This window comes from Balaenoptera ricei, chromosome 11 (assembly GCF_028023285.1).
Source record: "Balaenoptera ricei isolate mBalRic1 chromosome 11, mBalRic1.hap2, whole genome shotgun sequence".
In the NCBI taxonomy this organism is placed as follows: Eukaryota; Metazoa; Chordata; class Mammalia; order Artiodactyla; family Balaenopteridae; genus Balaenoptera; species Balaenoptera ricei.
Genome location: NC_082649.1, coordinates 40508786 through 40534809, shown reverse-complemented (window position 1 = coordinate 40534809; position 26024 = coordinate 40508786). Strand labels below are relative to the sequence as shown.

The window sequence follows — 26024 nt, the reverse complement described above, 5'->3', positions numbered from 1 at the left end:
CGCAGGCTCAGTAGTTGTGGCACACAGGCTTAGCTGCTCCGTGGCATATGGGATCTTCCCGGACCAGGGCTTGAACCCGTGTCCCCTGCATTGGCAGGCGTATTCTTTTTTTTTTTTTAATTTTATTTATTTATTTATGGCTGTGTTGGGTCTTTGTTTCTGCGCAAGGGCTTTCTCCAGTTGCGGCAAGTGGGGGCCACTCTTCATCGCGGTGCGCGGGCCTCTCACTATCACGGCCTCTCTTGTTGCGGAGCACAGGCTCCAGACGCGCAGGCTCAGTAATTGTGGCTCACGGGCCCAGTTGCTCCGCGGCATGTGGGATCCTCCCAGATCAGGGCTCGAACCCGTATCCCCTGCATTGGCAGGCAGATTCTCAACCACTGCGCCACCAGGGAAGTCCGGCAGGCGTATTCTTAACCACTGCACCACCAGGGAAGCCCTTCCGTGATTTTTGTTGTTGTTGTTCTTTTAAAATAGAAGTTATTCCTTTATTTACGTTTTGAACATTCTGAAAATATTTAAGTTCTTTGTCAGGTCATGCTATAAAATTCATTTTACCTGAAGTAAATTCATGTTCCAACTGGTGAAGGGCTTACTTGTGACGCTGCTTTCACCAGGCTCTCCAGAGCCAGGTCTTAAAGTGAAAATTTAGGGTTCCTGCTTCAAGGTAATATAGGGAATACTGTAGATAGAGCCCCATCCTTTACTGTGCACTGCATCTGCTTCCTCTCCCTACCTAGGCCCATATCTTTCTTTCTTTTTTTTATACAGCAGGTTCTTATTAGTTACCTATTTTATACATATTAGTGTATATATGTCAATCCCAATCTCCCAATTCATCCCACCACCACCACCCTCACCACCACTTTCCCCCCTTGGTGTCCATACATTTGTTCTCTACATCTGCGTCTCTATTTCTGCCTTGCAAACCAGTTCATTTCTACCATTTTTCTAGATTCCACATATATGCATTAATTATGATATTTGTTTTTCTCTCTCTTACTTCACTCTGTATGACAGTCTCTACGTCCATCCACGTCTCTGCAAATGACCCAATTTCGTTCCATTTTATGGCTGAGTACTATTCCATTGTATATATGTACCACATCTTCTTTATCCATTTGTCTGATGGGCATTTAGGTTGCTTCCATGTCCTGGCTATTGTAAACAGTGGTGCAATGAACACTGGGGTGCATGTGTCTTTTTGAATTATGGTTTTCTCAGGGTATATGCCCAGTAGTGGGATTGCTGGGTGATAGGGTAATTCTATTTTTAGTTTCTTAAGGAACCTCCATACTGTTCTCCATAGTGGCTGTATCAATTTACATTCTCAACAACAGTGCAAGAGGGTTCCCTTTTCTCCACACCCTCTCCAGCATTCGTGGTTTGTAGATTTTCTGAGTTTGTAGATTTTCTGATGACGCCCATTCTAACCGGTGTGAGGTGATTACCTCATTGTAGCTTTGATTTGCATTTCTCTAATAATTAGTGATGTTGAGCAGCTTTTCATGTGCCTCTTGTTGGCCCGTATCTTTCTAAAAGTCTCAGCTCCTGGTGTCCTTTCCATTGGGTACTTGGCCTCCCCCTTACTCCAAGGGCTCCAGCCACCAGCTATGCAAGGCCACGCAGGCTGCAACTTCCTCTGCTGTTCTGCAATTCTGCTCTGTTACTGATCTATGGAGGCATCCACTTTGCTTTTGAGTCAGGCTATGTCTTTTTAGCTTTTGCCTTTTATATCTGTCTCTGCTAGGAGTAGAGGGGGTGAGAGGTGAGGGAAAGATTTCCCTGGAAATGCCTGGGGGATGCAGTAACTTGTTTTCTATTACAACTGCCATGTTATTTTGTACAATACATTAAAAATTAAGGCAAATATACTTTCTAAAGACAGTAGGTGCTCAAAAAGTTTGTATAGAATGAACAAAAATTTAAAATAAGTACTCCAAAAGTTCTTTAGAGATATTCAATAATAGAAACAACAGAAGCCAATTTAAAGGCCTAGATTCCTAGGTGAGCTATATTTTGAAATTAATTTTTGCTAATTATCTGTCAAGGAATTACTTTCTTTTCTCTTGCCAACATGCCTATTTCTTTTCCTATTCTTTTCCCCATGTGGCTTTTGGTCTACTTCAGTGGAAGTGTGTACCTTTTCTTATTTAAATTGCTTTTCTACGTTTTTAGAAATAATTGCACTCCACAGCCAGCTAAGACTAGCTAGACTGTACTTCATGAATTAACCAATGAAGCTGCCTGAACAAGTGGGACGAGCTGGCAGGCTGTCCTCATCTGGAAAGCCAATGCTGTACTCTGATCCTAGGCAGCCCAAACATGCTCAGATCAGCTCCTGAGATGTGTCACCTGTGCTCTTGCCACAGGCCTCCAATGACAGGGCCTGGGAGTAGAGCCATCAGGCTTCGGGGGAGGGAGGCCCGCGGTGGGTTGGCGGAGGGGAGGCGGCACAAGGAAAGATTCATAGAGGTTCACAGAAGACATCATTCACATTTCTCTTCTGCAAAGTGGAGAAAGTTCTCTTCAGCAGTTACTGTTCAATTATTTACTTTTCTTAAAAGAAAACAAAAATGCAGAAAAGGAAATAATCTCCAAATTTTAAAGGCATAAATCAACTTAATATTATGAGAATACAATATAATTTATTTAAAACTTTTAATTATAGTAATTTCTGCATTCAACACCAACATGTATCTGTGATTTACTCTGTGTCAGAGGCAGTTGGGAAAAGTATAAAAACATTTTTCTTAATGAAAGAGATGCATTTTTATAGTCTAGAGTAAATCAAATAATGCTGTCATACTGAAATACACTGGCATTTATTTTCACTTCTAATTAATCTAATTAATCACTTCTAATCAACACTAGTTTTGTTTCTTAAATGTTTCTTTCAAGTTTTATTCTTGGAAGATCTACTTGGGAGAATTCTATCTAAGGTGATGCTACCAATGATTATCTATGGTAAAAAGCAAAGAAATATTCCTATATTTACCAGTTTTTAAAACTGGGCTTTAGCAGTTTTCTTAGGAGGAGGCTCCTCCTTTGTAAGAAAATGGATTTCAGTTCTTTAAAGCCCTAGTGCCGATAAGAGGAAGATTCCTCATAGACAAAGGTTCTCCGAGACAGAGTTCACTATAACCATTTTACTTTTTCACAATCTTCCACAGTCCAACTTTCATATCCTAGCTCTCTCTCAAATGCTGCCACAAGCAATTGGAGAGAAATATTTTTATCTCTCATGTGATTCTTGCACGCAGGTTGGGGTAGGTGTCAGGGTCACATCTGACAGATATTTGGCTCAGACATTTGGGGATAAGATTTGATTCAGGGTATATGTAAGTTTGGTCCCGTCAGGTTACTGGTATAGACCTGTTTTTCTCAAAATCATATGAAAGCAGTTACAATTTCTGTCTGTATTGTCAAAAGCCCCTAATCCAGAGAAGTCTTTATTTAAAAGCGCATCTTAGCTAGTAGTAAGAATTCCAAATAAAATATCTACTGCCCTTCATTATTCAACTACATGCAGGTCAGTGCTTTCTTGAACTTCAAAGTATACAATATCAATTCTAATACTTGAGGTCTAGTTGACAGAAATTACCTGAGTAACTGGCTACTTTTTAAAAAGGAAAAAAACACAAATGTCTTTTTTCCTTTTGGGGTGTTTTACTGAGATTGGAAGTATTGGGTTGGCTAAAAAGTTCCTTCGGTTTTTAAGTAAAAATAAAAGACACATTTTTCATTCTCACCAAGAACTTTATTGAATAATGTACTCACCATGTTGTTCCACTACCTTCTGCCATTTTTCAGGCAACTTCATAATTCCATCTTCCCAAAACATGTTTTTTTTTTAAACATATTTATTGGGGTTTCCCAAAACTTTTTATCTTTTTCAGCAAAGAACTGTTCTACGTGCCTTTTACAGTCTTCCAGGGAACTGAAATTTTTTCCATTAAGAGAATTATGTAAAGACCGAAATAAACAGAAACCTGAACGTGCAATGTCTGGTGAATATGGTGGATGAATCAGAACTTCCCAGCCAAGCTGTAACAGTTTTTGCCTGGTCGTCAAAGAAACATGCAGTCTTGCATTATCCTGATGGAAGATTATGCGTTTTCTGTTGACTAATTCCGGATGCTTTTCATTGAGTGCCGCTTTCAGTTGGTCTAACTGGGAGCAGTACTTGTTGGAATTAATCGTTTGGTTTTCCGGAAGGAGCTTATAATAGAGGACTCCCTTCCAATCCCACCATATACACATCACCTTCTTTGGATGAAGACTGGCCTTTGGTGTGGTTGGTGGTGGTTCATTTCGCTTGCCCCAAGATCTCTTCCATTCCACATTATTGTACAGTATCCACTTTTCAACGCCCATCACAATTTGTTTTAAAAACGGAATGTTTTCGTTACGTTTAGGTAGAGAATCATGTGGAAATATGGTCAAGAAGGTTTTTTTCGGTTAACTTATGTGGAACCCAAACATCAAAGCAATTAACATAACCAAACTGGTGCAAATGATTTTCAACACTTGATTTGGACATTATGAGTATGTCGGCTATCTCCCCCGTGGTATAATGTTGATTGTTCTCAGTTAATGTCTCGATTTGATCGCTATCAACTTCAACTGGTCTACCCGAGTGTGGAGCATCGTCCAGCGAGAAATCTCCAGCATAAAACTTTGCAAACCACTTTTGACACGTTCATTCAGTCACAGCACCTTCTCCATACACTGCACAAATCTTTTTTTGTGTTTCAGTTGTGTTTTTACCTTTCTTGAAATAATAATGCATACTGTGCCAGAAATGTTGCTTTCTTTCCATCTTCAATATTAAAATGGCTACACAGAAATTCACCAATTTTGATGTTTTTTTTTAATGCATGCTGATGTGACAGCTGCCACAATACAATCTAACAAATTTTTTTTTTTAACGATTTATTTATTATTTATTTATTTTTGGCTGTGTCGGGTCTTAGTTGCGGCACATGGGATCTTTGTTGAGGCATGCAGGATCTTCATTGTGGTGCGCGGGCTTCTCTTTAATTGTGGCGTGCGGGTTTTCTCTCCTCTAGTTGTGGCGTACAGGCTCCAGGGTGTGTGGGCTCTATAGTTTGCAGCACGCGGGCTCTAGTTGAGGCACGTGAGCTCAGTAGTTGTGGCACGTGAGCTTAGTTGCCCCACGACATGTGGGATCTTAATTCCCTGACCAGGGATTGAACCTGCATCCCCTGCATTGCAAGGCAGATTCTTTACCACTGGACCACCAGGGAAGTCCTAACAAAATTGTTTTGAAAGAAGTTAAAGATAACTAAGCGCTACTACAGCCATCTTACAGAAAAAACCGAACAATCTTTTTGGCCAACCCTATATTTATCTGTAAAGGGCTGGACTGACCAGGGTACTCCAGTACCCCCTCTTTCCCTCTAGCAGTCTCCCGGGGTGTGTAGTTGAGGCCTAGGCAGAGGCACTGATGTGATGGGCCTTTGAACCTGCCCCTAAAATGGTCTCCTACCACAAAGATCCCTGGCTTTGTTGCTTAGTTTGGATGGGCATAAAGTGGACCATCACCTTCTGAAACCAATTTTTTCACTCTCAGGTGGATATGGTGGCAGACACAGATGGCTATCTAGCCCACAAGAATTCTCCCTTCCTCCTTGCTACCAGTAAGACCCAGATTCTGTTCAGGTGAGAGCTATGGCACACTTGGAACCGCATAGGGAGTTCTGCTGCCCTCTGCAGTGACAGGTTAAGGGGTGCTGTGTATGACCCAATTCTGGGTCAGTGGTTCCTGAGAGGATGTTTCTTGGAAGCTTCTAAAAAAGATTTCCCATCATGATAAAAAGAGCTGTACAAAAAGAAACCCTATACCTCCTTGCTTGTCAGGTGGGGACCTGAAACTTGGAACTGCAACAGTCATCTTGTGATCATAAGGGTAAGGCCTAGAAAATCAATAAGAAGTGAACCAAAGTCCTGACGGCTGAGCTGCTGAAGCAACAGGGTAATGGCCAACCCCTGGACCTCTTATGCGAGAAAAATAATTAGTGATGTTAAAGCTACTTTTAGTCAGGTATGCTGGCACCTGTATCTGAAAGCTTCCTGCTACTTCCCTTGATTTGAAAGGCAGCTCTCTGAGGAAGACTGCATATCCCAAAAGAAAAATTCTGTACATTCAGGGAGCTGTAGTATAAAATCTTCCTCTATTAAAGCCATAAGCCCAGGCCCAAAAGGAGCTCAGGGGAACAACTCTAATGCAAGTGTCTATATGAGGAAACATATGAACAAAAATATATGGTCTTCAATACATATAACTTTCTGGTATCCACCAAACTTGTCAGTTATAGAAGGAAAGAATCACAGTGAAGACAGATGGAAGTAGATGAGAAGACAGTTTAAGTCCACTGAAATCCCATCTCAAGGTTTTTTGTTTTGCTTTTTAAATGAACTATTTCAAATATCAAAAAAGTAAAGAAAATGATAAACATTCAGGTAGTCAGGTAGTCACTAACCATAGCTTTGTCAAATGGTAATGTATCATTTTGTGTCATTTTTTTTCTTAAGAAATAAAACTACTAGTACAACAGAAGCCTCTTGTGTATTCCCCACCTTCTGCCAGAGGTAACTAACTACTACTCACCTAAATTTGGTTTTTATCATTCGATTGTATGTTTTTACACTTCTACTACTTAGGGATATATCCACTAGTAATGGTATATAGTATTTCCTGCATGTTTCTCTACTTGATTAAAAAAAGGATTATAAAGTCTGCAACTTTTTCCTCTTCAATATCATGTTTCTGACTTTTAGCTATATTGATACATGTGGTTTTAGTTAATTCATTCTAACTCTTGATCAATAATTTTAAGAATTTATCACAATTCATTAATCTGTTCACTTGTTGGTAGACATTTAGTCATGCTATTATAAAAAACATCGCCAAAAAAAGAACTTCTCTTACAGATATCCTTGTTACTTACCATGTGTGGGAGTTTCTCCAAGATCTATAGCTAAATGTCAAATTTCTGAATCACAGGGTAAAAGTACCTCCAATTTTCCCACTTTTTATCACGTTACTCTCTGCAGTAGATCAGCTGCAGAAATGGCTGCAATTCTCTACCTCCCCCTGTATCCATGTCCTTTTTTTTTCCGGCCGTGCCGCGCAGCTTGTGGGATCTTAGTTTAGTTTCACTGCCCTCAGCAGTGAAAGTGCGGAGTCCTAACCACTGGACCACCAGGGAACTCCCTGTCACCATGTCCTTTGAAGTGTAATTTTGCAGTTCTTCCTATCAAGAGATAGAATCTATTTACCCACCCCTGGCCTTGTGACTTGCTTTGGCCAACAAAATGCAGAAGGATGATGTACCAGTTCCAAGCCTTGGCCTCAAGAGGCCTTACAGTTTCCACTTTTTCTCTTGGAACTCTGCCACTGCCATGTGAGCTAGTCTCCTAAAGGATGAAAGACCAGTCTCAGCTGAGGATATCACAAAGCAGCCTACAGCCAGCTAACCTCCAAAGTGAGATAGCCTAGCCAAGATCAGCACAGCTTCCAACTCAACGCAGAGCTGGCTATAGATAACTGAGTAGTCCAGCTGACACGAGAAGCTGACCCATGGGCTTGTGAGCAATAATCAATACTTGCTTTTTTTAAAAACAATTAATTTATTTTATTTATTTATTTTTGGCCGCATTGGGTCTTCATTGCTGTGTGCAGGCTTTCTCTAGTTGTGGAGAGTGGGGGTTACTCTTCGTTGCGATGCACGGGCTTCTCACTGCGGTGGCTTCTCTTGTGGCCGAGCACGGGCTCTAGAGCGCAGGCTCAGTAGTTGTGGCACACAGGCTCAGTAGTTGTGGCACACGGGCTCAGTAGTTGTGGCTCACGGGCTCTAGAGCGCGGTCTCAGTAGTTGTGGCGCATGTTGCTCCATGGCATGTGGGATCTTCCCGGACCAGGGCTCGAACCCGTGTCCCCTGCATTGGTAGGTGGATTCTTAACCACTGTGCCACCAGGGAAGCCAATACTTACTTTTTAAGCCAATGAATTTTGGATAGTTTGTTTTACAGCAACAACTAACTGACATATTCTCCAAGTATAGAGGCAGTATACAAGTTCTTGTACCTTGTACCTCTTGTTCCTCTTTAACACTGGTGCTTGTTATCAGCTTTTTTAAAATTGTGGGTCAATACAGTGAGTGTAAAATTATAATGCATAATTTAAAAATTGAAATCGTGCACTTTTCCTATGTTTAATGAACATTCAGATTTCTTTGTCTGGGAATTCATACTCTTTATCCATTTTTCTTATGTGTTCATTGACCATCTTAATGATCTTCAGAAATTATTTATATCTTATCTTCTGTGGTAAATATTTTCTCCCAATCTGGTATTTGTCTTTTATCTTTATTTTTGATGTCCTTTGCTAAACATGTTTTTACCAGACATTGTTGATTTTACTTCTCTTTTCCTTTGTGTGTGTGTTTAATGTCTTTTTAAGAAACATGTCCCCATCCCCATGGCATAAAATTAGTCTCCCGTATTTTTTCTATGATCCAGCAAAATAAATTTGGGAATTTATTCCCAAGTAGCCAGAAGAGTCCCATGGATATTACTTTGTTTTACTAATATAGTTGTTAATTTATGTACTAATATCACATGATTTTAACTAATATAGCTTTATCTTAATACCTGGAAAGGTAGTCTCTGCCTCTGTTCTTTTTCAAAAACTTCAAAGCCATTTTTGTACCTTTATTCTTCTACACGAATTTCAAAAATCAGTTTTTCAGATCTCTTGAAAAATCCTTCGGGGATGTTTACTTTTATTTTTGAATTTTGGGGTTAATTCGAGAAAAACTCACATCTTTACAATATTTAGTCTTTTCATTCAAGAATAGACTCTCTCCATTTACTCAGGTCTTTTTAAATTCCTTTAATGAAGTTTTATTATTTTTATTGTAAAGATCCTGCACTCTGTTAGTCTACAGCAAGGTATTTCAGTTTTAGTATAGTTTTTTTTTAAATAAATCTATTTATTTATTTATTTATTTTTGGCTGAGTTGGGTCTTTGTTGCTGCGTGCGGGCTTTCTCTAGTTGCCGTGAGCAGGGGCTACCTTTCGTTGCGGTGTGCAGGCTTCTCATTGCAGTGGCTTCTCTTGTTGCGGAGCATGGGCTCTAGGCATGCGGGCTTCAGTAGCTGTGGCATGCGGGCTCAGTAGCTGTGGCTCATGGGCTCTAGAGCACAGGCTCAGTAGTTGTAGTGCACGGGCTTAGTTGCTCCGCGGCATGTGGGATCTTCCCCGAACAGGGCTCGAACCTGTGTCCCCTGCATTGGCAGGCGGATTCTTAACCACTGCGCCACCAGGGAAGCCCTTTAGTATAGTTTTGTTGCTATTGTGAATAATGTATATTTTTTAAAGTTGCATATTTTCTAGTTGATTATCCCTTGTTTAAAGAAACATTGCTGGTTTCTGCATACTGATCCTTTGTCTTGCAACCTTTTAAAATGCTTTTTCTAGTTCTACTAGTTTCTATTGTGTTTCTTTGGTTTTTTATAATTAATGGTCACACCATCTGCAAATAATGACAATCTGCTTCTTCCTTTTGAATCTTTATTTTTGTCTTACTGCAGTGGCTAGGACCCCAGTTCAATAACAAATGGCAGCATGATAGCAATCATAACTGTCTTATTCCTGTCTTCCATAGGAATACTTTGAAAATTTCAAAAATATAATGTTTGCTGTAGGTTTTATTACTCTATCAACTTAAGGAATTTCCTTTTATTTTATGTTTGCTAACAGTTTTTAAGATGAAAGGGTACTGAATTTTTTTTTTAAGGGTACTGAATTTTAATAAATAATTTTTCTTCATTTACTGAGATGATAATTTTATCTGTTTTAAACTCTTACTGAAGTAAATTACATAAACATATTTTCCAAGACTGAACTATCCTTGTACTCTTGGGATAACCCAGTTGTGTGATATTTTGACAAAGCATTAGATTCTATTTGCTGTTATTTTACTTAGGATTTTCATATCCATGTTCATAGGTCAGAATTTACTGTTCTTTCTACTTTTAAGTATCAAGATCAGGGGTCAGCAAACTATGGCCCACGGGCCAAATCTGCCCTGCCATCGGTTTTTGTAAATGAAGTTTTACTGGAACATAGCCATGGTAATTCATTTAAGTGTTGTCTATGAGGGTGTTCGCGTTACAACAGCAGAGTTGAATATTTGTGACAGAGACCATATGGCTTCTATATCTCAAGTATTTATTATCTGGCCCTTTATAGAAAAAGTATGCTGCTTGCTGAATCAAGATCATACTGGCCTTACAAGAGGTGTGTAGTTATCCTTCTCTGGAATAGTTCTTTAAGGTAAGAATATATATTTTTGGAAATTTTGGTAAAATTCACCTCGTCTGATCTTGGAATCTTTTTGCTGGGGAGAGTGGTGATTACCACTTAATTTCTATAAGGATTAATGATCTACATATAGGCTTTCTAATTTTTCTTAAGTAAATTTGGGTAGTTTTTCCTAGAAAATTTTTATCGAAGTTTTCAAATATTTTTGTTTGCAGCTTTTCATAGCATTCTCTTAATTTAAAAATCTCTATTATATCTGTGGTTATTTCCTTTTTTATTGCTTATTTGTTGCTTTCTCTCTTGTTTCCTTTATGGATTCAGTGAGAGGTTTGTCTATTTTATTAGACAAATAAAAATAACCCACTTTTGGTTTTGTTGATCATTTCTGTTTTCCCCCATTAATTCATGCTCTTCTCCTTGTTATTTTCATCCTTTTACTTCCTTTGAGAGTATCCTGTTGTTTTTCTGCTAGTTTCTTGAATTGACTGCTTAGTTTATTTAATGTCTATTTTGCTTTCTAATAAAATCATCTAGGGCTCAAAGTGAATGAGCTGCATCCATAAGTCATGATATGAAGTTTCATGATATGAACTTTCATAATTGTTCAGCTCTATTTGCTTACTAGTTTTTGTGATTTGTGCTTTAACTCAAGGATCATTTAGAACATTTTTTTCTGTTTCCAAGTATGTTTCTCTGTCAAGCTGGCTCTATTACTGATTTCTAATTTTACTGCACTGTATCACAGTATGTATAGTCTATATTATGGATGCTCTGGGATTTTTAATACCTCTTTTTAATACCTCTTTTATAGTCTGTATTATGGATGCTCTGGGATTTTTAATACCTCTTTTATGGCTTAACATAGGGCTACTTTTTTATAATTCTTTCATGTGTGCTTAAAAATTTACATATTTTTTCTTGGATGTAAGATTATTCCTCAATATAGCTATTTGATCAACCCTATTAATTGTGTTACTCAATCCTTTTTTTTGCTGCTTTTTCTATCAGTTTCTAAATGAGATGTTTTAAAGTCTTCAATATGGCTGGAGATTTGTCAGCTTTCCCCCATAACTCTGTCAGTTTTGCTTTATGCCGATGAAGAGCTTGCCAGGTGCGCACAAGTTCATGACTGCTATCTTGTCTTGGCAGATTGTTCCTTTTACCAATATTAAATGTTCCTCTTGTCCCTTTAATGTTTTTCACCTAAACTCTATTTTGCCTGATATTATAATCACTATCTCAGTTTTCTTATGGTTAGTATTTGCCTGATATATCTTTTTCCAGCCCTTCATTCTTAGTCATTCAGTATTACTGTGTTTGAAAACAACATATGGCAAGTTTTTTTTTTCTTTTAAAATCTGAGTACGTGTCTATTAATTAGTCAGTGTAACTAAATATAATCAAGTTACATTTATTGTGATTTAACCTGGAAACTTAGCTTTAATACTGAGCCACATGGGGTCCCTTGGCGATAAGTTAGAATCAGAATCCTTAAATTTACTTCCTGTGTAGCAAGCTCTGCACTAGGCAGTTTGCGTTTGTAAGTTCACTGAATTAAGAGGAAGCTGTTAAGTGGCACTTTAGCCAGATAAGTTAGACCTGTCCAGGTCCAGTGGCTGTTGGTAGTTTAAAGACTGAGGAGTCTCTAGAGGCAAGGATTGCACTTAGTATTTGCTGAAGCCACTGTGAATTGTATTGGAGTCAATGGAATATACTTCCTAATGACTAAAAATCCTTTCCTGGAATGTGGAGCTGGATGGGAAAGCAAATGCATCTGTTTTGGAAAAGTCATCTGGAATCAATTCATTTAGCAGAAGGCGACTGGCTCCTATCCCAGTAATTCAGTCTCTACTCAGGTTTCCAATAGAAACCAGCTCAAATACAGTACTATAGTCTCTAACTGGGCAGATTCTAATCTCCACATTAGACCACCGAATTAACTATTCATCAATGTGTAGCACTCAATTATGTGTGATAATGTAGACAGATAAATTGAGTAAAAAGATATCTTTTTTTAATTCCAATGTTTAAAAACAACAGCTGAAAGATAATTTAGGAGTAGTTATTTGCAGTAAGAGAGCTAACCTTTAAATTTGGTTCTCCTAATAAGCTTAAAATAATAAATAAAATATCAATTCCTTGATTTAAAAAGTGATTCTTTTAAAAAGCTGCTAGTGTTTAAGATAAATCATAAATAAAAATGATTTAATTTATAAACACATGACCTACCTGCGTTATTTTTGATGGGGGATATGTCTATTGAAAGAAAGATACTTCTATTTAGTATCTTAGATGATTAGCTTAAACAAATAAAAATATTTATAGCATTACTTCAGAGTCAAAGGAAAAGAGGAGATATAATTCTAAAAATAATTTTGAAACCTGTTAACGTACAGGCACACCTTGTTTTATTGTGCTTTGCAGATGTGTTTTCTTTACAAACTGAAGGTTTGTTGGCAACCCTGCGTCAAGCAAGCCTATCAGTACCATTTTTCCAAGAGTATCTGCTCACTTTGTGTCTCTGTGTCACATTTTGGTAATTCTCAAAATATTACAAACTTTTTCATTATTATTATATTTGTTATGGTGATCTGTGATCTTTGATGTTCTGCAACTCGCTGAAGGCTCAGATGGTTAGCATCTTTTAGCAATAAAATATTTAAGGCATGTACATTGTTTTTTTAGGCACAATGCCACTGTACACTTAACAGACTACAGTATAGTATAAATATAACTTTTACATGCACTGGGAAACCAAAAATTTGTGTGACTCGCTTTATTGCGCTATTTGCTTTACTGCATGGTCCAGAACCAAACCCACAACATCTCCGAGGTGTGCCTGTAGTGGTATACTGACTAAGCATAGTATCTCTTCTTTCTCCTAAGACCTCATTAAAATGGAAGTAGAGGAATACGACTGGAAAGGAGGTACTGGAAGAAAGGAGATTTCAAAAAAAATTCCAAGAAGGTGCAAAGTGATGAATGAGGGTTGAAAGATGAAGAAAAGCAAAAGAAGCCAGCTTAGCTTCCAGACTCTGGAGAGATTCAAGGATAGGATATGGCAGGAACACAGAGAGTGAGAAGGGGTCCTGAAAGCCAAAGGTCTAAATACCAAACAACTATCCCCATACATGGAGAATGGTCTGGACCCAGGCATCTATCACCCAGACAACTCTGAGGGCTCTAATCGAAGCAGAAAAACAGAAAAACTGGAAAGAACTACTGTAGCTTATATGTCTATACACATCCCCAGAATAAAGCCCTCCTATTGTGGCACTCTTTTAGAAGGGTCCTGGCACAACTGCTCCACTTCCCTCCAGGTCACTCTATATACCCACCCATTTACACAGAGCTCCCACTCAGCACTGCTACTGCCTCAACCCTAACTGTGATGAGACAACCATGGGCCACGAGACATACAAGGAAAGTTGCCAAAAGAAAGATCAAAATAAGTTAATGAAAATTGGCTCTGGTCAAAAGAAAAATTCAAGAAACAGAAGAAAACTTGGGGAAAATTAGTGATCCTTTAAAGATATTAGAGAAGCTATGGCATGCTAAACAAGCACAAAATGTATGTAAAAGCAAACAAGAATAAAAATGGTATCTTAGACCTTAAAAATATGACTGCTGAAATAAAACACTGATTAGAAGAGTTAGAAGATAAGTCAATGAAACTTCCCAAAACATAAAAGAAAACAAGATGAAAAATATGACCAAAAAAGAATAAGAGTAAAGGCTCAGTCTAGAGGGTCTAATATTTAATTAATAGAAATTACAGACAAATCAATGAGATACTTCAAAACCTCAGGGGTAAAGAGACAGAAAAAAATAGGTGATCTCCAGAGGAATAAGAACCAAACTGGTATCAGACTTATATCCTTAATATTGATAATAATACTCTTAATTTTAAGCAACAGTGATTTTCAAAAAAAAAATTCTATTTAGCAAAACCTACAGTGAGACAGTGAAAGTGTGAGGCAAGAAATAAGATATTACCTACTGGGTGTTTTTCCGTAGGGAATTACTTAAGGAATGTTTCTTTTCATTCAAAGTCTTCCAGTCCTATTTTATTTTTGAGCCATGTACCATGAACAAATATTATTTTGACACAATTTTAGAACTCAAGGAGGAAAAATATCTTTTAAGACATTCTATCAATAGATGGATAGGTGTATTTATTATGCTTGACTCCCTCAGTCTTAATTTCCTTCTGTAATAACCAACACATAAGGAAACACTGAATCTTAGCAAACTACTGGGCAGATAAGAGTGGAGTGAATGGAAAAGCATCAACAAGAAGAAGTGAAACCTGTGAGGAAAGTAAAGGAATCTCTGCCCAGCCCCCCGACACACTCCCTGTAAACGCCTCTGACACACACACACAGTCCTACTAAACTCTGCATGCTTGAAGCAGAGGTTAAACAGTCAGCAGAACTCTAACCTTGTAGGGTATGGGGAACAGGGGTCCTGCAAGATGAATCAGTTTATAAGGAGCGAGCTTGTCAGGCTGGTGTAGTATGGGTCACTGCTGAGGCAGATGAGCTGGAGAAGCTATTGTCATGAAGAAAAGACCGTTTCTAAGGAGAAGATTCATAATCATCAGAAGCATTTATTTCAGTTATTAACTACCAAACAAACTCAGACTTCACTCTAAGAATGAGCACTCAGAGAAAAGTGAAACATATGGAAAGATACTAGTTCAAAAAAAGGGAACCAATCTGATGATTTAAGAAACAGGGTTATTCCAAGAAAAAACTAATTCTTATTCAGTAAGATTCAAGATGCTACAATTAGAGAAAAAAAAAAGGCAAGCTGTCACAAATACAGAGCAATGTGAAAACAGAGAACAGTTCTTAAATAACATCACCATTATTATTAGCAAACTAATAACCCTAAAAAGGCAATCAATGGTTAACCAGATACAGCAGAAAACTAGAGATATAGAAGGCCAAAATTTGAAGAATTCTCCCAGCACAGAGTAAAAATGCAGAGATCAAAATTATCACAAAAGATAAGGGGGACTTCCCTGGTGGTGCAGTGGTTAAGAATCCGCCTGCCAGTACAGGGGAGATGGGTTTGATCCCTAGTCTGGGAAGATCCAACGTGCCACGGAGCAACTAAGCCGTGCACCACAACTACTGAGCCCACATGCCACAATTACTGAAGCCCGCACACCAGAGGCCATGCTCCACAACAAGAGAAGCCACCGCAATGAGAAGCCTGCACATCGCAAAAAAAGTAGCCCCCGCTCGCCACAACTAGAGAAAGCTTGTGCTCAGCAATGAAGACCCAATGCAGCCAAAAATAAATAAATAAAAATAAAAAATAAATTAAAAAAAAGATAAGGGAATACAATGTCATAGGAGTTTTAGCAGAAAAAAATGAAACTGATGAAGATGGGGTAATAATTGAAGAAGAAAAGATACGAATCTCCATACCAAAAGGGCTTGCCAAATAGGAGGCACATTCCAGTGACATCTCTGTGCCAAGAATAAGAAGAAAAGTTTTCATGTGTTTATATAGGTGAAAATATTTTTGATACCAGACTTTTCCTCTATAACACCCAATGCCTGAAGTCAAGAGTACTGAGGAAAAAGATTATTCAAGGAGTCTAATAATTAGGCAAACCATTCATATGTGAAGAAAAAAATTTTTATCAAACATGTAATGACTCTCGTATTTTTCTCATAAATAATTATCAACTGGGGCTTCCCTGGTGGCACAGTGGTTGAGAATCCACCTTCTAATGCAGGGGACACAGGTTTGAGCCCTGGTCTGGGAAGATCCCTCATGCCGCGGAGCAAATAAGCCCGTGTGCCACAACTACTGAGCTTATGCTCTAGAGCCTGCGAGCCACAACTATTGAGCCCGTGTGCTGCAACTACTGAAGCCCACGTGCATAGAGCCCCTGCTCTGCAACAAGAGAAGCCACCGCAATGAGAAGCCCGCACACTGCAATGAAGAATAGCCCCCGCTATTAACTAGAGAAAGCCCGTGCGCAGCAACGAAGACCCAACACAGCCAAAAATAATAAAATAAATAAATTTATTAAAAAAAAGAATTACCAACTGGTTGACTATAGTCCTCATTATAACTCACCACCAAAGGTAAACAATTGAAATGAACCACCTGGTCAGTGTTATAGTAACAGATAATACTTTTATTATCTTTTTAAAATAAATAAATTTATTTATTTATTTATTTTGGCTGCTGTTGGGTTTTCTTTCTCTGGTTGTGTCGAGCAGGGGCTACTCTTTGTTGCGGTGCTCGGGCTTCTCATTGCGGTGGCTTCTCTTGTTGCGGAACACAGGCTCTAGGCACGCGGGCTTCAGTAATTGCAGCACACAGGCTCAGTAGTTGTGGCCCACGGGCTCTCAAGCACAGGCTCAGTTGTTGTGGCGCACGAGCTTAGTTGCTCCGTGGCATGTGCGATCTTCCCGGACCAGGGCTTGGACCCGTATCCCCTGCATTGGCAGGCAGATTCTTAATCACTGCATTACCAGGGAAGACCAATACTTTTATTTTTTGAAATTCCAAGTTTGCTCCCTTGATCTATTGCAAGGGCAAAAGTAGACAAGAAACCAGGTCTCAAAGCATGCTCTGGAGCATTATCATTGGCCAATAAGTCATTAGTCAACCAATAATGCATGAGAAAAAAAGCACACAAGAAAGAAGAATATATTGGAGGCAAGGAGGGAAAGCGAGAAAATATATGTGATTAATGAAAGCAATAAAAATTATTGGTCTTAAATTTAAATAATTATTGTTGATATGGTTGTTATCAATGTAACAAATAACTTTTTGTATTTTCAAGAATAATATCTTATTAATAATGATAATCTATACCTAAAGTTACAAACTGAAACAAATGAGAGCTGGGCAATAAAAGGATACTAGCTATGTGTGTGTGTGAGTAGACTGTTTTATCTGGTTGGAAAAATAAATACCTGTTCAAATGTGTTATTTAAAAGTAAAGGAGACTTCTAGTTTCTGGTCCAGCATGTAAGGAGCTTAGAAGGTCCCACACTGTCACAACAACAAATAAAAAGCTGAACAAACTGAAAAAATAACAACTATTCTTAGATTTATCAGAAAAGTGAAGCCAAAGGGCAAACCACTGCCCTCAAATTGGAGAGACAGCCAAATCAGAGAATCTCAATTTACCAGAGCAGAAACCACCAAGGGAAGGGAGTGAGGGGTGGGGTGGAAGAAAACCTAAACTGTAACTGATCATTCACTGGAGGTTCAAGGACAAGCCTAAAATCTTCAAGGGGGGCCACCATGCTTTTCATGTGTTTTACCTCCAGGAGCTTTACCCAGGTTTTCATAGTGAATACTGGACAAAAATCCCCTCCTGCTTCTGGAGAGGAGAAAAATAGCCATTTTTATATACTCTGTAACATTTTGCTCTTCTTAACAAAGACTGACTTCAAGAGAAACTAGTTTACCAGAGCCTAATCTATTGGGGTTTTATCAGAGTCTAGCCAACCTGGGAGAAGGGAAATACCCAATTCCAGCCCCACCATCCATCCTGTCCCATTTTAAGTGGGGGTGGGAGGGCGAGGAACTGGAACTACTAAGAAGCACTTTTGAAGTTCATAGCCCAAGGACACAGGCTCACTGAAAGATGGAGACCTAATCACAGGACTATAGAATGCACAACTTACCACTATACTACTAAAGGCCTATTACCACAGCTCCTTACATCCAGTCATCACGTTCAGCTTTCAACAAAAAATTACTCTTACTAAAAGGAAAAAACACATTTTGAAGACACAGAAAAGCATCAGAAGCAGACTTAGATATGGCAGGGATGCTAAAATTATCAGGCCATGAAAAAACAACCATGATTAATATGCTAAGGATTCTAATGGAAAAAGTAAGAAACAATGGCTAATACAAGCAGAGAGATAGAAATTCTAAGAAAGAATAAAAAAGTAATGCTACAGATCAAACACACACTGTCAACAGAAATGAAGAATATCGTTGATGGGCTCATTAGCAGACTAGACATGGCTGAGAAAAGAAACCTTGAACTTGAGGATACGTCAAGAGAAACTTTCAAAACTGAAATGCAAAGAGAAAAAATACTGGAGAATAAAAGCACACAGAACAGAATGTCCAAGCACTGTGGGACAACTATAAAAAGTATAATACTGTATAATGGCAATATCAGAAGAAGACAAAGGAACAGAAGCAATATCTGAAGCAATAACGACTGAGAATTTCCCCAAATTAATGTCAGACACAAAACCACAGATCTAGAAAACTCAATCAAGATAAATACACAAAAAGCTATATCTAGCTGGACATACTATATTCAAATTGCAGAAAATCAAACATAAAGAAAAAAAATCTCAAAAGAAGCCAGAGGAGGGTGGGAAACAGCTTACCTATAGAGGAACAAAGTTTATAATTATATCCAACTTCTCCTCAGAAACCATCCAAACGAGAAGAGAATGGAGTGAAATATTTTAACATGTTGAAAAGAAAAAACCATCAACCTAGGTATTCTTTAAAGTGAAGACAAAATAAAGACTTTTTTAGACAAACCAAAGTCGAGAGAATTTGCTGCCGACAGACCTGTCTTGAAAGAAGTGTTAAAAGGAGTTCTTTAGCGAGAAGGAAAATGACAGAGATTAGAGACTCAGATCTACACAAAGAAAGGAAAAGCATTAGAGACGGAATAAGAAAGTAAAATAAAATCTTTATTTTTCTTACTCTTAATTGTGCTAACAGACAATAGTTTGTTAAAAATAATAACAGCAGGACTTCTCTGGTGGTCCAGTGGTTAAGAATCCATCTTGCAATTCAGGGGACGCCAGTTCGATCCCTGGTTGGGGAACTAAGATCCCACATGCCGCAGGGCAACTAAGCCTGCGCGTCACAACTAGAGAGCAAGCGTGCCACAACTACAGAGCCCACGGGCGTCACAACTAGAGAGAAGCCCGCACACTGCAACGAAGAGCCGGCAATGCTGCAACGAAAGATCCCATGTGCTGCAACTAAGACTTGACACAGCCAAAAAATAAATAAATAAATATTAAAAAAAAAATAACAGTGACACTGTATTCAACTATGTATGCACAGACATATGCATGAGGATAAGTGAAATGAATCACAGCAACGACAGAAGGGAGGGGAGGGAGGCATTAGGACTATTTTGTATTATAAGGTACTTGCATAACCTGTAAAGTGGTATAGTGTTATTTGAAAGTGGACTTGGATCAGTTGTAAATGTATATTGCAAGCTCTAGGGCAATCACTAAAAAAGAAGCATAACTGTTATGTTAAGAAAGGAGAGAAAATGGAATAATTTATTATAAAGTACTCAACTTTATAATACACACAAAAGGCAGAAAAGGGTGGAAGACACAAACAGAAACAAAGAATAAGGGTAACAAATAGAAAACAGTATCAAACATGGTAGCTATTAATTCAAGTATATCAATAATCACTTTAAGCATCAATGACCTAAATATATCAATTAAAAGACAGATTGTCAGGAAGGACCAAAAAATAATATGTTGTCTCCAAGAAACCCACTTTAAATATAAAAACACATATAGATTAAAAGTAAAGGGATGGAGAAAGATATACCATGTTAACACAAATCTAAGGAAAACATAAGTATCTATATTAATTTCAGAGAGAGCAGATTTCAGAGCAAGGAAAATTATCAAGGATAAAGAGTATTTACATAATGCTTCATAAGAGTGTTACATAAGGGGTCAATTCTCCAGGAAGAGGGCACAATGATCCTTAAAAGTACATGCATCTAACAACAGAGCACCAAAATATGTGAGGCAAAAATTGATAGAACTGCAAGGAGAAGCAGATGAATCCACTGTTACTGTTGGGTGACTTCAACACTCCTCTACCAGAAATGGACAGATCAGCAGGCAGACAGGCAATCAGATATAATTGATATTTATTGACTACTTAATCCAATAACAGCAGAATACACATTCTTCTCAATTTCACATGGCACAGTCACCAAGATAGACAACATTATGGGCCATAAATGACACCTTAACAAATTAAAAAGTATAGAAATCATACAATATATGTTTTCAGATCACAATGGGATCATGTGAGAAATCTTTAACAGGAAAGGTAGCTGGAAAATCCAAAATACTTGGAAATTAAACAACACAATTCTAAAAATCACATAGGTCAAAGAAGAAATCACAGGGAAATTTTAAAACACTTTGAATTAAATGAACATAAACACACAACTTACCAAAATTTGTGGGAGGCAACAAGTAACAGTGCTTAAAGGTAAATTTATAGCACTGAATGCATATATTAGGTAAAAAAAAAAAATCTAAAACCAATAATCTAAGCTTCCACTTTAGAAAATGAAGAGCAAATTAAATCCAAAGAAAGCAAAAGAAAATAAGCAATAAAATTGGGTAGAAATCAATGAATTTCAAAACAGAAGACCAATAGAGAAAAAACAAAAAAACTAAAAGCTGATTCTTTGGAAAGATCAATACAACCAAGTTTCTAACAGGGCAAACCAAGGAAAAAAGAAGACACAAATTACTAATATCAGAAATTAAAGAGAGGACATCACTACAAATCCCATGGACATCAAAAGGATAATAAAGGAATAAAATAAATCAAGGAATACTATATCCACAATTCAATAACCTAGATGAAACAGACCAAGCCCTTGAGAGATACAATCTGCCAAAACTCACACAAAGGACAACCTAAATAGGCCTATGTCTACTAAAGAAATTGAATCAATAATTAATAATCTTCCAAAACAGAGAGCATCAGGCCCAGATGGGTACACTGATGAATTCTACCAAACATTTAAGGAAGAAATCATACCAATTCTCTATAATCTCTTCCAGAAGACAGAAGCAGAGAAAATACTTCTAAACTCATTCTATGAAGCCATCTTTACCCTAATACCAAAACCAGACAAAGACATTACAAGAAGAGAAAACTACAGGTAATATCTCTCATGAACACAGATGTAAAAGTCCTCAACTAAATGTTAGCAAGTTGAATCCAACAATGTACTGATATTAAAAAAAGTATACACCACAAGCAAGTGGGATTTATCCCATGTATGCAAGGCTGGTTCCACATAAAAATCAATTAATGTAATCCATCACATCAACAGGCTAAGGAAGAAAAATCACATGATCATATGAATAGTTGCAGAAAAACCACATGAAAAAGTTCACCTATTTATGATAAAAAAAACCTCTCAGTAAATGAGGAATAGAGCTTGATAAAACTTGGTAAAGAACATCTAAAAAAAAAAATCTACAGTTAACATCAAAATGAATGGTGGAAACTAAAAGCTTTCCCACTGAGATCAAGAACAAGGCAAGGATGTCCCCTCCCATCATTCCTCTTCAACATTTTATTGGAAGTACTAGGATAAAGTCTAGAATAATGAAAAATTAGAATCAAACTAAATGCTCAACAAAAAATGATCAAGCAAACTATGGTATATTTAAACACAGACTATTATATAGTCTTTCAAAATAATCACTCACATGTAAGCCTACTACCACAAAAGGATGTCCACAATATAATGAGCTAATGAAATGGCTAAATTCCAGTATTATTTTTAAAAAGAAATACACATATTTATAGATGTGTAAGCATGTATGAAATTACTAAAATGTTAACAAAGGTTATCTTTAGGTGATGGAAATATAAATGACTTTTTGTTGTTGTGTATTGGTTATTTCTTAAGGTTTCAGTAACAGATATAAGTTAAGTGATAAAGCAAGTATAGTAAAGTGCTAATGGTAGATAGAATCTAGGTAGTGAGTTATACGGACATTTACAATAAAATTTTTTCTGTGTGGCAATATGTCTGAAAATTTTTATAATAAAATACTGGAAAAATTTTCAATCTTGAAAAATTTCAGGACAAAAAATCATTTTAAAATCGAAAAATAAAGTATCCCCCTTTGCACTTCAATCTTTTTGACACTTCACAAAATATGCTACAGAAAACTCTAAAAGGTGGTGGTGGCAGCATTTTTTCCAATCATGTGAGCATTTTTAAAAAAGCAACAATAAAACAATTTAAATAAACCCAATGCCAAAAATATAAATCAATTTTCTTTCCTAAATATATATTTAAAGCAACCTAAAATGCTCATATAGTTCAATAATCTCATTAGCACCTTCCTGATGAGGGTATCGGGAATGGGAGTGGGGGAGATGAGGGCTTTAATATGGTTGGTACGTGCACAGGCTTTGGAATCAAATACACCTGAGTGGTCAAGTCATGCTTTGCTGTGTGATTCAGGTTGAATCATTCATCTTTTCCAGTAATAATAACAACTAGTATTTGAGTTCTTACTAAATGTCTACCTATGAAGCAGGTATTATCATGGTTCCTATGTTCCAGAAAAGAAAACCGATGCTTAGAGATGATAAATAATTTGCCAATGCCACACAGTTACGCAGCAGCACCAGGATTTAGACGTAGGGGTCTTTTGATGCCACAGTCCGTGCACCTACCAACCATACCAATGCCCTCCTCATCTCTGCTGCTGAGAGGATAAATTAGGACACCTTCTGGAGGGCAGGCAAGATTGTATAAACAGAATCTTAAATCATTTTTTGAGTTTGCAATAACTGAGGGTGTATTACATAAATCTGCCCTCTAGACTACCTGAGAATCTGAAAAAATAGTATGAGGATCAACTTTAAAAAGGAGGGGCTTAAGAAAAGCTGGTCTAGCAATTTTAAGTGATTCTGGTGTTCTTTACCTGATAGGCCCCTCAATTTTCTTAACAATAATCTAGGTTTTATTTTAAAGGCAGAACTGGCAATTTCAGTTTGAAATGACAAAAAACTTCATGTTGCCAAGTATCACTGTAAAGGTGATCTTGCTCTTTCTGAAACATTTAAAACTGCATATATTTAATTCACTCAACAGGGATGAACAGTTTATTTGAAAGCAGCAAGAAACTACAATTGCATTTCTTACTCTCCATCTGCTGTTGAATGGCATGCATTTAAAAATTTCAGCCATTCTAATAGGTGTTAGTGGTTATTTCATTGCTGGATGGCATTAAAGGTTAACTCATTTAGATAATGTACAAGAGTTAGCATATTTCAAACATACATATTCACAAGAAAAAAATGAAGGCTTGAATGTTAGCTCTGCTTGACCAAAAGTGTAGATTTAAACCAGATAACCTCTTGATGTCCTTTTCAGTAACGTGCTTCTATAACCCTATAAAAATAAATTCCACTTAACATCATAGTCCTTACATAGACAGGCACACCCGCTGTCTACAGATCTTCTCAGCAAGGTCCTCATTCACTTTCGCACCCAGAACTCTGCTGGTCATACAGCCATAAATAGTTGATCTTCTTTCTTTCAGCTCTCATAAATCTCAGTGAAACCATGTCATGGAGGAGCTCTTGGTTGAAAATGATACTCTTCCCTTCTTTAACTGCCTCACTCTCCATTCTAAAAAACCACTTCAAAAGCTCAGCCCTTTTTAGTGTTTTTATGACTTACTTTGAAACCAAAACCATATCTGTTCTAGGGCCTGACATGGAGCACTACCACATCTCTAAACTGATAAAACCGGCTGTTCAGATGGCATCCTAGACAGCCCATTTATGTCCTCAAGTCACTCCTCAACCCCAAAAGGGAGTAAAGAGAAAGAAAAATCAAGCCAAAGGAAATGAACAACTGCCGCCTCATCTAAAGGACAGGACTGTTTAGTACGGAAGAGCTCTAAATGAGCAAGAATGGCAGGTAGACAGATGGAAAAGGTATTTCATTTGGCACAGATGTAAATGTGTAGACCTGCTGGGTATAGTACAAACACATTATATCTGTTTTTTGAAACTGTTAATTTCCCATCTTCAATACTATGGTATTTCTTCACCAATAAAAGGCAATTACTATATAAACCATTTGGAAAACCCAGCAGGATGGAGGCTCTCTAGATTCAATGTCTAAGACTGTATATACCATGGTGATTAGGCAGAAGGAACAGCAAGTCTGTCGCTGGAGGAGCAGCAAGGGTGCTACCATGATGGGTGAAGCACAGTGATCAAGAGAGAGGAGTGAGAGATGAGGTGCCAGAGGAAGCCAGATCACAGGCCACTCTAAGGCTTAGAAGGCCTTCGAGTGACATCATCTGACCAGGTTTTTAAAACAGGATCATTCTGCCTGCTGTGCTGAAAATAAACTTAAAGGGGTAAAAGAGTACAGGGGGGACCAGAGGAATTGAGGTGAGAGGTGACGGTGGCTTGGACCAAAGTGGTAAAGGTAGAGATGGTGAGAAGTGGTTAGATTCTGCATATATGTATTTTGAAGGTAGACCCAACAGAATTGGCTGATGAACTAAATATTGGGTGTGAGAAAAGAAAGAAATCAAGGATGACTCTTAGTTTTTTGAGTTAAGCAACTGGAAGGATGGAGGTGACATTTACTGAGATGGAGAAGACTGCTGGAGGAGCAGCAGTCTTGGGAGAAGATAATGGGATCACAAGTTGAGTTTTATACATCTTAAGTTTCAGATGCCTACTGGACATCCCAATGGAAATACCAAATAGGCAGGTTAAGGAGAGCTGTGGTTGGGGATGGATGGGTCATCCATCCACCCATCCACCAACCTACCTACCCACTAACCCAACCACCCACCTACTATATTTAAATCCTTGAGATTGGATGGGACCACCAAGGAGTAGGTGAGAGACAAGGAAAGAAAAGACAAAGAACTGAACTTCAGGACATTCAGCCTTCAGGGAGGAATCAGCAGACAACTCAGATGGAGGAGAAAAATCAGAAAAGTGTTGAGTCCTGGAAGCCTAGTAGAAAAAATTATTCAAGCTTTTTTCTCAACAGTATTCTGTTCCTAGTCTTCTTTTTTTTTATAAATTTATTTATTTATTTTTGTACGCATTAGGTCTTCGTTGCTGCTCACGGGCTTTCTCTAGTTGCGGCGAGCGGGGGCTACTCTTCGTTGCAGTGCGCGGGCTTCTCGTGTTGCAGAGCACGGACTCTAGGCGCGTGGGCTTCAGTAGTTGTGGCACGCAGGCTCAGTAGTTGTGGCGCACGGGCTTAGTTGCTCCGCGGTATGTGGGATCTTCCCAGACCAGGGCTCGAACCCGTATCCCCTGCATTGGCAGGCAGCTTCCTTTTTTTTTTTTTAATAAATTTATTTATTTATTTATTTATTTATTTTTGGCTGTGTTGGGTCTTCGTTTCTGTGCGAGGGCTTTCTCCAGTTGTGGCGAGCAGGGGCCACTCTTCATCACAGTGCGTGGGCCTCTCACTGTCGTGGCCTCTCTCGTTGCGGAGCACAAGCTCCAGACACGCAGGCTCAGTAGTTGTGGCTCACAGGCCTAGCCGCTCCGCGGCATGTGGGATCTTCCCGGACCGGGGCATGAACCCGTGTCCTCTGCATTGGCAGGCGGATTCTTAACCACTGCGCCACCAGGGAAGCCCCTGTTCCCAGTCTTTGATTCTTCCCGCTGAGGCGCCAGACATCATGCACAAGCCACCCCTGCTGCATGTTGTCTGAATTCATGTCTCACAGAAACTATGAGATAACACGATTATTCTTGTTTTAGGTTTTGTGAGGCAGCAATAAGTAACTAACAGTTTCTAAATACACAACTGTGTCAGCATCACCAATAAAAGAGTTCACATAAATCCAT

General features: G+C 38.2%; 1 protein-coding gene across 1 annotated transcript in view; it reads right to left on the bottom strand.

Moving 5' to 3' along the window:
• Positions 1 to 26024, bottom strand: part of NUDT3 (nudix hydrolase 3) — a 120649-nt gene that overhangs the window by 12549 nt on the left and 82076 nt on the right. The window lies entirely within an intron of this gene.